At 32.6% G+C, this 17341-nt stretch overlaps 1 long non-coding RNA gene across 1 annotated transcript; it reads left to right on the forward strand.

The window, feature by feature from the left end:
* Positions 1 to 5712: 5712 nt before the first annotated feature.
* On the forward strand, positions 5713 to 14674 carry LOC118149932 (uncharacterized). The gene is made up of 4 exons (XR_004737698.3): positions 5713 to 5879; positions 6699 to 6787; positions 8117 to 8233; positions 14434 to 14674. It is a non-coding gene; the product is annotated as an uncharacterized LOC118149932 (long non-coding RNA).
* The last annotated feature ends 2667 nt before the right edge of the window (positions 14675 to 17341 follow it).

Genomic DNA, 17341 nt, shown 5'->3' on the forward strand with positions numbered 1-17341 from the left:
TAGTTAATGATGAACGATTACTAATTATGCAAATTGAAATGAGTTCTGTTTGCTAGACTTATAGGTGTTTTGAGAATCTTCATTTATATATACATATAAAAAAAATGACATGGATCCAAGATGGCTGAATAGGAACAGTTCCGGAGTACAGTTCCCAGCAAGAACAAAGCAGAGGGTGAGTGCTCACTGTATTTTCGAACAAGTTTTCGCTGCCCACAGAGCAGGAGATTCCTGGCGCGAAAAGCACCATGAGTTTTCAGCATGGCTGGTGCCGTGGGTTGGCACACAGAAACTCACACAAATCTTGGTAGCCCTTTCAACTGGTGCCTGGAATGCCTGGGAGACAGAGCCACCCATTCAACTGAAAGGGAGGAGGCTAAGATAGTGAGCCAGGTGATCTCTGGGACACATTTAAAGCAGTGTCCAGAAAAATTTCTAGAACTAAATGCCCACATGAGAAGTGAGGAAAGACCTAAAGTCAGAATTACAAGAAAAAAAGCTACCCATCTGACAAAAAGCTAATATCCAGAATCTATAAAGAACTGAAAGAGATTTACAAGAAAAAAACAAACCCATTCAAAAGTAGGCTAAGTCTATGAACAAACACTTTTCAAAAGAAGACATATATGAGGCCAACAAACATATGAAAAAATGCTCATCATCACTGGTCATCAGAGAAATGCAAATCAAAATCACATTGAGATACCACCTCATGCCAGTTTGAGTAGTGATCATTGATAAATCTGGAGACAACAGATGCTAGAGAGGATGTGGAGAAATAATAACACTTTTGCACTGTTGGTGAGAGTGTAAATTAGTTCAACCATTGTAGAAAACAGTGTGGCAATTTCTCAAGGATCTAGAACTAGAAATTCCATTTGATCCAGCTATCCCATTACTGGGTATCTATGCAAAGGATTATAAATCATTATATTATAAAGTCACATGCACATGTATGTTCATTGCAGCACTGTTTACAATAGCAAAGAGTGAAACCAACCCAAATGCCATCAATGATAGATTGGACTAAGAAAATGTGGCACATCTACACCATGGGATACTAAGCAGCCATAAAAAATAATGAGTTCATGTCCTTTGTAGAGACATGGATGAATCTAGAAACCATCATTCTCATCAAAGTGACACAAGAACAGAAAACCAAACACTGTATGTTTTCACTCATAAGCGGGTGATAAACAATGAGAATACTTGGGCACAGAACAACATTCCAAGGGCTAGGTGGGAGGGGTGGGGGGGGAGGGGAGGGGATGGGTGGGACAGCAGGGTGCAGGGAGGATGGGGAGGGATAACACTGGGAGAAATGACTGATGTAGGTGACAGGTGGGGGGATGGAGACAGCAAACCAACATGGCATGTATGCATCTCTGCAACAATCCTGCAAGATGCAGGAAGTTTGCATATACCCCAGAGCCCAAAGTACAAAAAAAGAAAAGAAAAGAAAATTGACACTCTATCACCACAATTAAAAGAACTAGAGGAGCAAGACCAAACAAATTCAAAAACTAGCAGAAGATAAGAAATAACTAAGATCAGAAGAGAACTGAAGGAGATAGAGACACAAAAAAATCATCAAAAAATAAATGAATCCAGGAGCTCGTTTTTTGAAAAGATCAACAAATAGAGTGCTAGCCAGAATAATTAAAAAGAAAAGAGAAGGACCAAATACATGCCATAAAAAATGATAAAGGGGATATTTCCACTGATTCCACAGAAATACAAACTACCATCAGAGATTACTCCAACACCTTTATGCACATAAACCAGTAAATCTAGAAGAAATGGATAAGTTTCAGGACACTTAAATCCTCCCAAGACTAAACCAGGTAGAAGTTGAATCCCTGCATAGAGAAACAAGTTCTGAAATTGAGGCAGCAATAAACAGCCTACTAACCAAAAAAGCACAGGACCAGGTGGTTTCACAGCAAAATTCCACCAGAGATACAAAGAGGAGCTGGTATCATTCCTTCTGAAACTATTTGCAACAATAGAAAAAGAGAGAATACCCCTAACTCATTTTATGAGGACTACATCATCCCCCTACAAAAAAAACCTGGCAGAGACACAACTAAAAAAGAAAATTTCAGGCCATTATCCATGATGAGCATCTGTGTGAAAATCCTCAATAAAATACAGAAAATCCAAATCCAACAGCACAGCAAAAAGCTTATTTATCACTATCAAGTTGGTTTCATCCCTGGGATACAAGGCTGGTTCAACATACACAAATCTATAAACATAATCTATCACATAAATAAAACCAAAGACAAAAATCACACGATTATCTCAGTAGATGCAGAAAGGCCTTTGACAAAATTCAACAGCACTTTATGTTAAAAAAAACTCTCAATAAACTAGGTTATCTATGGAGAGTATCTCAAAATAATAAAAGCTATTTATCACAAATCCACAGCCAATAGCATACTGAATGGGCAAAAACCGGAAGCATTCCCATTGAAAACTGGCACTAAACAGTGGTGCCCTCTCTCACCATTTCAAGTGAACATGGTATTGGAAGTTCTGGCCAGAGCAATCAGGCAAGTAAAAGAAATAAAGGGTATTCAATTAGGAAAGGAGGAAGTCAAATTATCTCTATTTGCAGATGACATGATTGTATATTTAGAAGACCCCATTATCTCAACCCCAAGATAAACAACTTCAGCAAAGTCTCTGGATACAAAATCAATGTGCAAAAATCACCAGAATTCCTATAAACAAATAGCAGACAGACAGCCAAATCATGAACAAATTCCCATTCACAATTGCTACAAAGAGAATAAAGTACCTAGGAATACAACTAGGGGCATGGAGAACCTCTTCAAGGAGAACTACAAAGCGAGGACACAAACAAACAGAAAAATATCCATGCTCATGGTTAGAAAGAATCAATATCATGAAAATGTCCATACTGCCCAAAGTAATTTTTACATTCAATGCTATCCCCATCAAGCTACCATTGACCTTTTTCACAGAACTGGAAAAAAACAAAAACAACCAGAAAAACCTTAAACTTCATATGGAACAAAAAAGGAGCCTGAATAGCCAAGTTAAAAAAAAAAAAAAAAAAAAAAAAAAAGCTAGAGTCATCACAATACCTGCCTTCAAACTATACAACAAAACTACAGATATCAAAACAACATGATATGGTACTGGTAGGAAAACAGAGATATAGACCAATGGAGCAGAACAGAGGCCTCAGAAGTAAAGTCCAACATCTACAACAATCTGATCTTTGACAAACCTGACAAAAACAAGCAATAGGGAAAGGATTCCCTGTTTAATAAATGGTGTTAGGAAAACTGGCTAGCCATGTGCAGAAAGCTGAAACAGGATACCTTCCCTACACCTTATACAAAAATTAACTCCAAATGGATTAAAGATCTAAACATAAACCTTACACCATATAAACCCTAGAAGAAAACCTACGCAACACCATTCAGGACATAGGCAAGGAGTTCATGACTAAAACACCAAAAGCAATGGCAACGAAATAAACTAATGGGATATAATTAAACTTAAGAGCTTCTGCACAGCAAAAGAAACAATCATTAGAGTGAACTGGCAACCAACAGAATGGGAACAAATTTTTGCAATCTACCCATCTGAGAAAGGGTTAATATTCAGAAACTACGAAGAACTTAAACACATTTACAAGAAAAAACAAACAAACAACCCCATCAAAAACTGGGCAAAGGATATGAACAGACACTTCTCAAAAGAAGACACTTATGCAGCCAAAAAATATATGAAAAAATGCTCATCATCACTGGTCATTAGAGAAATACAAATCAAAATCACATTGAGATACCACCTCATGCCTGTTAGAATGACTATCTTTCAAAATCTGGAGACAACAGATGCTGGAGAGGATGTGAAGATATAGGAAGGCTTTTACACTGTTGGTGGGAATGTAAATTAGTTCAACCATTGTGGAAGTCAATGTGTCAATTCCTCAAGGATCTAGAAATAGAAATACCATTTGACCCAGCAATTTCATTACTAGGTATATACACAAAGTATTATAAATCAGTCTATTATAAAGACACATGCACACATATGTTCATTGCTGTTTACAATGAAAGCTAACTATATACAATGGAAACTAAATATATACCATGAAATACTCTGCAGCCATAAAACGAGGAGTTCATGTCCTTTGCAGGGATATGGATGAAACTAGAAACCATCATTCTCAGCAAACTAACACAAGAACAGAAAACCAAACACAGCAAGTTCTCTTTTATAAGTGTATGTTGCACAATAAGAACACATGGACACAGGGAGGGAAACATCACACACCAGGGCCTGTTGGGGGCATAGGAGCTAGGGGAGAGATAGAGGGGGTGGGGAGATTTGGGAGGCATAACATTAGAAGAAATACCTAATGTAGGTGATGGGGTGATGGATGCAGCAAACCACCATGACATGTATATACCTATGTAACACGGTATATCTGCACATGTACCCCAGAACTTAAGGATAAAATACATACATACATACATACATATTTAATAATTTCTTCATCTAACTCAAAAGAGTAAAAACTAGTATGTCATTAATTAGGTGTCAAGCATTTATTGAAGGACTTTGTAATATTACTTTATTTAATACCTAACAAAATAGTTAAATAAACTATTTATTTTTTATGTTGAACAATTCCCAGAAGTACAAAATTACTGGTCAAAAGTCAAATTTGAAGATATAGTGAGACAGGGATATGCCAAGGCAATCTGGCTTCGTGGTACACTTCACAGTTACTACATAGTATTGACGTCAAATCAGTAGAAACAAAAATCACAGTGACTATTGTCTCTAACTTTGATTGATATTGTAATCCAAACTGTGTTCCCTAACATTTACATGTTTAAATTGTAATCCCAGTACCTCAGAATGATGTGAATTTATTGGGAGATAAGCCTTTACAAATGTATATCTTGTTGACTGCATTCACAAAAGCGACTGTTCCATAGCTTATATTTAGCTTGTGTTTTGACAGAGATTTTCTGACACACCAGAAGCTAAAACAAACCTCTCCGTGTCTTCATAGATGGACCCTGTGGTAGAGTCTTCCTTCAGTACTTAATCAGGCTGTCACTGAACCTAGGGTGCAGTCTGAGGTGAAAGCTTGGGGTGTTCTCAGGTCTTTTCTGTCTTGCCCTGGAAATGTATGTGGATTTCTAAATCACACCATATATGCAGGTGTTTTAAATGGCCTAAAATCCGAGAGAATCTCTTCTAAGCTTTACCTGTTAGGACTTAGGTTGTCAAGTGTACTCTTCAACTGTGATCTTTTTTCTCAGGCAAGGCTTACTGCTTTTGTGAATGGGATCAGTTCCAAGTCAAATAAAACAGAGATGAACACCTTTAATCAGTCCTTCCTGCAAGAAGTCCTTTTCAACCTTGCAGGTTGGAAAATACAACTGATTTTAGCAGTCCCTAACCTTTTTGGCTCCAGGGACCAGTTTCATGGAAGACAAAACTGAGGGAAGTGTGGTTCACAGTGAAATTGTTCCACTGCAGATTATTGGGGATTATTAGCTTCTCATAAGGAGCATGCAACCTAGATCCCTTACATGCTCAGTTTACAATAAAGGTGGCGCTCCTATGAGAATCTAATGCCACAGCTGATCAACAGGAGGCAGGTGGTAATACTCCTTAGACAACTGCTCACCTCCTCTTTTGTTTTCAGGTTCCTAACAGGCCACGGATCAGTATCACAGACCAGTTCCAGTCCGCAGCAAGGGGTTTGGGACCCCTGAAATAAATAATAGTTTTTTAATGAAGTTTGCTCCGCTGCCTCCAGACCAGGGCTCTGTACTAGTAACACAGGCTGCTGTCTTCAAGCGCCATCAGTAAGTCAGGTAAGAGGTGGGGCAATGGCATCTGAAAAAGTCACAAAAGTTTCCTATCATTTTACATTCTCTTTTTCTTAATTAAGCATTCACTTGATCACTGTAAGTCTCTGACTGTTTTTTAGATAGAACGACGTTGCTTCTGACAGTTTAAACTTGTTTTCAAAATTTCTGGGCGCTGGGAAAAACCTGCTGCTGCCTATTCTGTGGTCTTGCTGATGTCACTCCCAAATGTCATCGGTTTTAAAGATCTTTGCCTGTTTGACAGTTAAAATTCATACCCATAGGTTTTTTGTTATAGTTTGTTTTTATTTTCTTTTTACCTTAATTAGTGCTCATGTATCCTGATTATTGTGTCCATCCTTTCATTGTTTATTTTAAAATTAAACAATACTGATTTTTCTGAATTCTACTGGGGCAAATAATGTCAAAAACATACTTTAAATATCAAAAGTAAAATTGCTGTGTGTTTTTAAACTACATTTTCAGTAAAAATGTAGTAAGCTAAAATATCTACGTATTATATATACTTTAATAAACTATGAAATTTGCCCTGCAACCCATAACTCTACATTTTAATTAAGTTAAATCACTTCATATAAGGAACTGTTTCGACAAATGGGATGGCTGTTTCTCTATTTGTTCAGAGTTAATCATAGCCCAAGCTATTTTTGTATATACTTTCTAAGAAATTTAATCCATATGTATACACTTTAATAAGCTATGAATATTCAGTGCCTTTCCAGTGTATTTCTTGTAGCACTATTTATCTGTTCACCAACATACATTAAGCTAAAATTCTCTGGATGTTTTGTTTGTTTGTTTCAGGCATAATGCTTCAATGTGAGGAGTCTTCCAAAGTGATTTACAGATTAGTAGAAAAGATAAACATGGAACATATATGGGTACAAGTTAATGTTAAGTAAAATTTAATGTTACATCTTGAGCATGAAATTTTATGTAATCTTAGATTGTTGTGGATTTCAGGGAACTCCATTTATAAACGAATAGTATTTTTTTCTCAGCTTTTATTATATATATTGCTTAGTTTTAAATCAAACCTCAGAACTTCAGCATCTTGTGTACTATTATTTCCATTTTGCAGATTAGAGAAATGTTAAAAATCTGAGTATTTTGACCCCACAGCATCTATAACACAGTGCTAGAACTTGCTCTACACAATTCTGTATTTCAAAATTTAATCCTGTTAAACAAGAAGTTATTCTGATTCTCAACTTTTCTTTCGATTTCTTTACTTAACTTTGCATTAATACTGGTTTATTCAATCTTGACATTTGCTCAAAAACCCTATGCATATATATTTCTTGTCTTTTATTATGCTATTTAAATCCTCCTTCTGAAATATAAGTTGGATGGCTGGTTAATGTGGGTTTATATTAACTGTCCAGTGATCTGTAAACCTGAGGGGTTTGGAGAAAACTCCAGGGTCATGCACAAACCCAGTTCTATGTGAAGTTTCTACTTTTAATGAAGTCAATGTACTCAAAGACACATTTTTATATCTAATGCTGTGCTTAACCCTTACTTCAGTCCATCTTAGGTCTGTGCCAGGCCCTTATACCGCAGTTATCATTTATTGCTTCATAGCTGAGCCAACCCCTAACAGTAGTGCTGTATATTTCTACTCTATATGGATATATTGGCCCCAACAGCTGCCTCTGAATATTTTGAATATACTTGTGAATGAGCTGCCAAGTAGAGTGGTAAATTTCACAGTCACTCTTGATTCTATAACTCATGCTGCTGCTTATGTCCCTGATACATCAGTTGTTTTATCTATAAGAATCGCTGTCTACCTTTCAACAGAGATTCTAGCAACAGATCTCAAACTGTCTCTTAGGTGGTAGATGATTTTCCCTGATTTCTCCTAGGAATGTATTTCTCTCTAAATTTTTATATTTCTCTGCTGTTTTCAGCAAAGTTTTGTTGGAAGACTGCTTTGAAATTTGCCCTTTAGCCCATAACTCTACATTTTAACTAAATTAAATCAGTTAATACAATGAACTGTTTCCATAGATGGGACTGCTCTTTCTCTATTTGTTTAACGGTTAAGCATAGCCCAAGCTATTTTAAATACACTTTCTAAGAAATTTTATCTACATATATACACTTTAATAAGCTATCAATATTCAGTGCCTTTCCAATATATTTCTTATAGCACTATTTATCTGTTCACTATCATAGATTAAGCTAAAATTCTCTGGATTTTTTTTTTTTTGTTTCAGGCATTATGCTTCAATGTGAGGAGTCTTCTGAAGGGATTTACAGATTAGTAGAAGAGAAAAGCATAGAACATATAATGGATACAAATATATATAGATGGAAAACATGTGCAATACAAAGTAAGATTTAAAAAGATGATCACAATATTATCATCGATAATCAGATATTTTAAATTTGCCTTTGTAACTAATGTGTCTTACTATTTGAGGAGAACTGTAACAGGTAGAGATTAGAAAGTTTTTTTTTTTTTTTTTCAGAAGGTATATCGGCATCCACTGGGAAAATTGTTGGCCTTTGTAGTAGATAATTCATGTTAATCAAGCTAGCCCTCTGAACTTTACTGTATTCATTCATCTAGTACAATTTCCCAATGTGGTTATGTTTGAGCTTGAATTGAGACAACTCAGGCTTATGAACCACTCAGTTCCAATTGAAATCAGTGTGCTTTATGGTGCACTGAACTTTCATGATTTGGAAACGTATTATTTTAATAATACAAGCTTTTTAACTAAAAAATTCTTAAGGTAAAACTTAACAAAATTTAAAAAGCCATAGTATAATAATTTTATATTTGCTGTTATGAATGGAATTTCATTTTAATAAAGTTTAAGAAGTCCACTTTGAATATTTTTAAATTTTAAGAGGAAAATAAAGGCAAATGTTAATTTAAGTGTAAAACTGTGTTGTGTACTTATGTTTTTATGATTTAGTTCTTTAGGCTACATTTTTAGTAATTCAATATTCTTAGTCATTAAATTAGAATTATTGGGATTATATTTTAGGGATTTATTATTCAGATAAATGCTGTGGTTAGATTTATGTCAATTTTCAATGCTTTTTCTTGGTATTCTCTGAAATAGAATTTCTATATTTTCTAATTACAGTATTTGAAGTATAGAAATAACTATAATGTTGGTAATGGAAACACATACTACTCTCAATTACATAATTATGTAATACCAAAATTTCTTGTTGACTTTAACAATGACAATTACTAAATTACTGTTATTAGCATAGGTGTACTAATCAATATCTCTGCTTACAAAATACTTATGGAATTTCTAAAAGTATAATCATAATATGGTGTAGAATTTAAATAGTCACATGAATTATACATGTGAATGGACTTCTAAGAAATGTATATATACATATATATTTGTTTGTACATGTGTTTGTGCTCTGATATACATGTTTATGATACATGTCTATAATCATATATATAAATTATCTAAAAATTAAAAAATTAAAAAAATAACATCAATAACTAATAATCATTCAAAAGAAAATGCTACAGGTATACTTGATGTTTTTTGTCTAGCTATAAATTGATATATAGCTCAATTATGTATATTTCCTTATATATTTTACATGCTACTGATTTAGCATCACTTAACTAACATATTACTAGTGAAATAACTCTAACATATACAGTTAAGATTAGACATGTCTTAATCTGAAAGTATACATCAAATTTTTTATCTTTTCATGTTTATTGTGTAAACTATAACATTTTATATTGATAGTAAATCTATTCATATGGTGCTATAAATTATTTTTAAACTTATCACAGGGTCTGATAAACAATAGATATCAAATATATATTTTTTGTATACATGAATATATATGTTACAAACAAATATTTTTATTTACAAAGAGTAAAGAGGACACTTAATAACTATTTAGAATCTCTGTTTACCAGATGCCAATGCTCCTAACTGTGGATTTGAAGATCAAACTCTATTCTGTAAACCTTAAATAGTTATAACATCTCCCTACTATCACTTACTAGTTATTTCTAGCCCCTGTACTATTCCTTCTCTGACAACAGTCATGCAAATTACCTTTTAAACTCATGATAGGAAAGCTTTCATAGTTTCCCCATTTTTATTAATACCTCTCTGGTTGGAATTTTACAATTAAACAATGTTGGAATCGAGAGCCTATTGTCAATAAAATTTTGTGATAACATATAACACCATCGTTAAATGAATTACTAAGATTTAATACACTTAATTTTGTTCCAGGTACACATAAAGCCCATAGATATATGACTACTTAAAAATAAACGACTCTTACGAAATTGATCAGTATATTTTAAAATAAAATTCTTTTCAAATCCCTTATATTCTACAACCAATTGTTCTAGAGTTTAGTACTGTTAAGAGTGTTGCTACAAACGTTTCAAGTTATTTATATATATACTTATATATGTATGCCAAAGTTTTTTTTTAATTAACACAAACAGAACTGTTCTGCATCATTTTAAAAGATTTATGACGTTTTCACTGTTAGAAGTTTAGACACATGTTATTATTTTTACCTGATACATTATACTATAACATGAGAACAATTTTTAACATTTCATCATACAAATATTTCTGTAATTAATGTATTTTGAAATAATGCTTTGTGCATTCGTATTGATATTTCCTTAGGGCAAACACATAGAAGGGTAAATTTCTAAGAAGATAAGAAGAGAAAGGTGTTTTGGTTTGAAATAAAAACAAACAAACAAACAAAAAACACCTGAACTCCAACTGACTTTTACAATGAAAAAGATTTATCAAATCATATTACATATTCCAGAGTGATTGAACATTTTGTAACTGGTTCACCATCAAGTACACAGATTCTTTTCCCCTTCCCTGTGTCCCATCCAGAGTTTACATCTTCAGAACATTTCTTCTTGATTATAAGGAGGCTGTGAGCAGCAACTTGACTATATATTCTTGGATGGGTAACAAGATCATGGCAGTTAACTGTGTGGCTATTTTTTTCTCAGTTTTAGCAGTATTGTTTGCCATTTTATTAGGCATGATCTATCCAGTAGCTTAACAGTCATATCCTAAAAATATATTCGGCAAAGTGAAAATCCCACATAAAGCTTATACTTTATAAGATATATTTTAGAAGAAAAGATATAATACCTATAAAAACCGACTTTGAATACTATACAATTAGTATCATCTATGGTGGAGATGAACAATCTTCTCTGGGGACATGGAAATGTACTTAGTAAATTCAGAGACCTTACTTCATCAAGAAGTCTTGGGATATGATGTACTTCCAAATACATAAATTATATCTTTTATTTTAGATTATTTGTTTATGTTTGTTACTGTTTTCTGATATCTAACAAAGAGGTAGTATTCATTTAGGAAAATTACATTATACATAGTAATTCAGACTTTTTTTAATACTATAGTAGGTTGTACTTTTCTTAGACAGTCCAAAGAAATAATATTAGGGAGTTTTACATTTGACAGGAGCCTAATAAACATTTAGTATCCAAACTTGAAGCAATAAAAAAACCTATTCGTATAAATAGAAAACAAATCATCATCTGGTTATTTATTTAACAAATGATATTTTAGGTTCTCAAATATTCAAATATCTTGATACCTTTTCTTTAATATCTGTTGGTATTTGAGGATTCAATGTTACATGTTTTAAAATGTTACAAGTAAAAGCAAAATAATATTAAATGTAGTGATTTTATAAATTATATAATAAAAAATTTTAAATCTCTTTTAAATGAAAATGTATCTACATATTGTGATTACATGTTTTAAACATGATGCATTTTTGATACTTTGTTAAATAATAAAAAATATGTTAGTTTTAAATAATCAAAAATTCCAATAACATCAGAAATAAAGTGATGATGTCACTAATAGCCAACAGTTTGTCATTGTACTATTAAGCTATGAAAGCCCCAAATATGTCCCATTTAAAGTAAAATTATTTCCAATTTTAAAAAATTATAAATAAGAACTCATAGAGACTTTGCAGTGGTAGGTATCTTCAAATCCACCAATGACTTATTATGACTAACTGAATGCACCCAGTACTCTGTAAAATAAGAATTTTTCCTCAAGTCTCCACTTTTGTTTATGTGATCTGACAATATTTTGGCTTATATGAATACCACCTACAACCAGATTTCTACTGACAAATTATAAAAGGCAGAGGACTATTTTGAAAGAAAGATTAGGAAAACAAACAAAATTGTCTGTGTATAGACAATAATGCTCTTACTGCCAAAAAGAAAATGAATATCCTGTTTGAAAGCTGTGCTAGTCAGTTACTTTATCTGAAAAGAATCGTAGGATACAGAGAGTTCAGGATATGTAAGAATATCAATTTTTTTTTACCACTCCGTTTAGAGTCTTCTCTAAATGTGAGATCAGTCTGTTGTGATTTACTGAAAAATGATCTGGGCGAATGTCTGTATGCAAACAGATATTATTTGAAAATGTGAACATTTCTTCAAAAAAAGGTAAATTTTAGGGCTTTCAAATGATTCATTTTTACACTAAGTTCAAGAACAAAATCTGCTTTTAGATGTATATTCGTGAATGAGAAAAAAGTGAGTTTCCTTTTATTTTATGGCCAATACTTTCCAGGACCATAAAGGTTGCTTAATGGGATTTCCTAATTGCTAGCTGTATCTTTGAATCACTTGATAATCATTTTCACATATATTAGAATCTTTAATATTTTGTGGATGTCTTCTCTCTAATTGTGCTAAAAATGTAGATGAAATATTATAACCTTGACTAGAAGAAAAGACTATTGTGTTATTTTCATAAGAAATGTTACAAAGTCTTTCAAAAAGACTGGCTAAGTATACAGTAAATAATGAGCTCTTATGCCAGGTTGGTATGAATTGTTTTGAAGGCATTGAGCTGCTGCACCATCTTCATTTTCACACTAAAGCCAGGCATATTGCAAGCAATTAATCATGCCTTCTTTATTGTTTCAGATTAAATGCATTTTACACACTTTTTGTTTAGAATTTAATTTAATTACAAATCATTCCTATGTAAAGCAGTCATTAATTTACTAAGTTTATAAAAAGGAAGACACAACAGAGAGACAAAAGAAATGGCTTATTGTTGAAATAAGAATAACAGATTAAATGTATAGTTCTGTTTGATAAAAAAACAGAACATTACTGTTAATTTTATCTAAAACTGTGAATAGTATTGATGAAAATTGCATTATTCTTTTATAGATCAGATTGTAGAAAATATTCAAATAGACTTATTCATGCAGTTTCAAATTCATCTACTCAGGAGGCTGAGCAAAATAATTCCTTGAACCTGAAAGGCGGAGGTTGCAATGAGCCAAGATCTCACCACTGCACTCCAGCTTGGTGATAGAGCAAGATTCTCTCTCAAAAAAAAAAAAAAAAGCAAAACAAAGAAAAAGAAAAATATAACCATGTGAATAAATGTGTAGTTAAGCTTTCAATTTTTAAGTATAATTTATTAAGATCTATATAGTAAAAAAAATTTTTTAAATCTCACCAGTAACTCAAGCAAATACTTAGATATAATAATTGACTGTTATCAAAAATGAAGATTATTTATGCATTATCATTAGCCTGGCCAACTTTAGACAATTGATTTTTAGGTGCTTTTAAGACACACTTTAAAAATATAGCTTAACTTTGAAAATGGAAAAAGTATATGACATTTTGATCATCCTATTATTTAACAATGTTCTTTCATATAAAGTAGTTTCATATATAGCTTGTTGTGGAGTAGCATAGGGTTAATCTGATTATAGAAATTTATTACATGTTGAATGGACAAAGAAGTAATGCTTTTCTCAAAAAAAGCATATATTATGGATTAAAATTTGAGTGTAAATTAAATCTTTATATTTTAGTAAATCAGTAAACCTACAAAATGAATCCAGGTTTTATTTAGTTAGCATGAGTGTTTTAATAATTATGAATTTGGGCCAGGTGCATTGGCTTACGCCTGTAATCCCAGCACTTTGGGAGGCCGAGGAGGGTAGATCACGAGGTTAAGAGATCGAGACCATCCCGGTCAACATGCTGAAACCCCGTCTCTACTAAAAACACAAAAAAATTAGCTGGGCATGGTGGCGTGCACCTGTAATCCCAGCTTCTCAGGAGGCTGAGGCAGGAGAATTGCCTGAACCCAGGAGGTGGAGGTTGTGGTGAGCCGAGATCGCGCCATTGCACTCCAGCCTGGATAACAAGAGCGAAACTCCGTCTCAAAAAAAAAAAAAAAAAAAAAAAAAAAAAAAAAAAAAGAATTTTAGGGCATTTTACAGTATTAATTGGCATGTATATATGTAATAGAGGCTTGACTGCTTTTAAAATATTATTTTATTGGATTGATGTGGAATATTCATTCAATACCAACTAATACTGTCCTGATACTTTTGAAAATATTGCCACTGCTTGTCTGTTCTATTTGTCCATAACTTTGCAGGGTTCAGATTTATTATGATATATTTTTCTCTGTCAATAATAACTTTTAATTGGTTTGGTTGCTCTAAGGGTGTATTAACCACTGTCTCCTGGGGAGCAAGACAGGTTGGGAGGAATTTGCTGCTCTTGACTCCTACAAGAATTTAAGGACGAGGACAGACTGAAAAGCGAATCCTGTTTCATGGAGCTGCCAAGGCAGACCAGTATTGGAGATTTTCTTGCCTTCCTAATGTTTACAGTTCTTTGTGTACACTTGATTCATCCATCTGTTTGAATTGTGATTCTTAAATAGATAAAGCATTACTTCTCAAGTTATTCTTTTTGTCACTAAATATTAAATATTTCATTCCTGAAGTATTTTAATAAAGCAACTTTACATAATTCTGTCAACTGTTATCATTCAAGTCAGTTTTAAATCAGTAGTTTTAAAAAAGTTTTTGGCTAGACAGTTTCTGAATTCTAGGTTCTAATAAATAAATAAAATATTATTTTATATTTTGTTTGGTTTTAACATTGTCAGTGGAATGTAGAGCTTTGAAATGCCAACATATACTAATATTAGGCCTATTAGTGATTAATAAGAATTATATTTGGCTGATGTAGATGTTTTCCATAGACTAATAATAAAGTTTAAACTCTAAAAATCGTTCTTGCCATTTGGCATTTTTTTACTGGCACCAGTTGATCAATTTGATTCTCTATATTGATTAAAATAATTGACAGACTGGCATTTTATTCTCATCATTTCTCTTTAGTTTTATATGTAATTTCTATTGAGGTAAACTTAAATACATCAAGTCAAAGAAATAAGACAGGACGAAGAATGAGGAAAAATAAGAAATTGAAAAAAGAGTGAAATTGACAGCTTTCTTAAATTTTATTTTTCTTTATTCTGGGTTTAAGCGTAGTTTATTAAATTCCATTGAAGCCTGAACATGCACTCAACATTGAAAATGAAGTCTTGCTTTTAATGGAAACAATAGAAATTTCAATTATATAGTACTTTCATACATATTTCTGACATCTTGTCTGAAATTGCTTCAAAAAATAAAAATAACATGTCATACATAATAATTATCTGATGACTCAATTAAATGTGATGATAAATCTCAGCTCTTACAGTGCAATTAAAGTTTCTATTTTATAGAATAAAGGAAATAATTCATTTTCAGTTCTTAAATTACCAAAAAGTGTCCTAAATTCAGAAGTCATCACAGATACCACTTAATTCATTGTACTAAGGAAATGAAGATACTCTAAAAAATAACAGTGGTAAAATATCTTCCTACAACTCTGGAGTTCATGAACAGTGTTTTAGAGACTATTTCCTCTTTGAGAACAACACTGCAGAAATTAAAACTACAACAATTAATCTTTGATGCGGGGCCATATCACTTGATTTGAGACTTTGAAATGAAACAATGTATAACTGAATATGTTTTGTGTATACCCATAATTAATAGTTTTTTAATCACTGAAAGATAAAATATAAGATGCTATGTTTTTAGGATAGTGCTTCAAAGAAAATATTAAATTCTAATTAGGCAAACAATGCAATTCAAACATTTTCTTCTCTCAACATTCTTCTAAAGTATAGATCCTTGATTATTCTTAAACTTTATTTTAAAAAATGTAGTCACTATGTTTATAGAGAACAATATAGCCTTGAATTTCTCTAATGTGCTTTCTTAGACTATCAATATTAAAACTTTAAAAAATTTTTGTTTTAATTTTACAAATTTTAATCCTAAATTATTTTTAAATAAGTGTTATTTTAGGAATATCTCAACTTTTCAAAATGACTTTATCTACTTCATTTCAATTTCTCTTAATTATTTCTTCCAAAAGTTCTTTTTTTTCATCTTAGACTAGACCTTAAGTTTTGAAGATGATATGGCAGGAACTATAAGATATAAAATCATTCCAGCACCAAATTTCTTTAACTATCAGAACAGAGTCATACATTTATAATCCTATTTATTAAGGTGTTTTCTTTTACTTTTAAAATCTAAAAGAACTCTTCAAATATATTAAACATATTCCTAAACATCTATTGTGTAAGAAGGTAGAAATTATTGATAAAGTTTCTGGTTAAGACAATTAAGCTTGACAAAAGCCTTGAGAATGCTTGAAAACTGGACTGTCCAGGACGCTGCCAATAACAGGACAGCTTACATTTTAAGAAGGAAATGACTTTCTTTTTGAGGCAGTTTTGCTGTGTTGCACAGGCTGGAGAGCAGTGGCAAGATGATGCCTCACTGAAGCATCCACACCACGAACTCAAGAGATCCTTCCATGTCAGCCTCTTCTGTCTCCACCCCTACTATGCTCCAACTACACAACCTCACCACTCCCTACTCAGTAGGTGATACTACCAGTATGCACAATCATGCCCAGCAAATTTTTAATTTTTCCTTTTAGAGACAAGGTCTCATTATGTTGCCCACATTAGTCTGAAATTCCTTGACTTAAGCAATCCTCCCAGCTCAGCCTCTCAAAATGCTGGGATTGCAGGCACTAGCCACTGCTTCCTGGCAAGCAGGTTTTTAATAAATATCTCTAGAAAATAGTAAAACATTTCTATTTTAAACAACATTAAAAGAAAAAAACCACCAAATTATAGAAATTATTTAATCATACAGAGCAGAAAAAGCATTAGTAGGTAGAATGTATAGAGTGTTCTTGACACCAATATGAAATTTTTTTTAATGCTACTGGAAAATTTGCTGAAGACGTGGATAGGAAACTCGTAGAAGAGGAAATGAGGATGCCTTACAGATACATTACTATATTACATGCATCTGACTAGCAGAAAACTTGAATGCCAACAGGATTAGTGAGACTAAGTTAATAGTAACATATACCTCTGGTGGAAGTATGAACTGATACAATACTTTAAAAAGTAATTTGATGATGCCATTACATTTCAAAATAAATATGCACCAAATGAGTGGGGAGGCATAGCTAATAACTGGCT

Source organism: Callithrix jacchus, chromosome 21 (assembly GCF_049354715.1).
Source record: "Callithrix jacchus isolate 240 chromosome 21, calJac240_pri, whole genome shotgun sequence".
NCBI classification, from domain to species: Eukaryota; Metazoa; Chordata; class Mammalia; order Primates; family Cebidae; genus Callithrix; species Callithrix jacchus.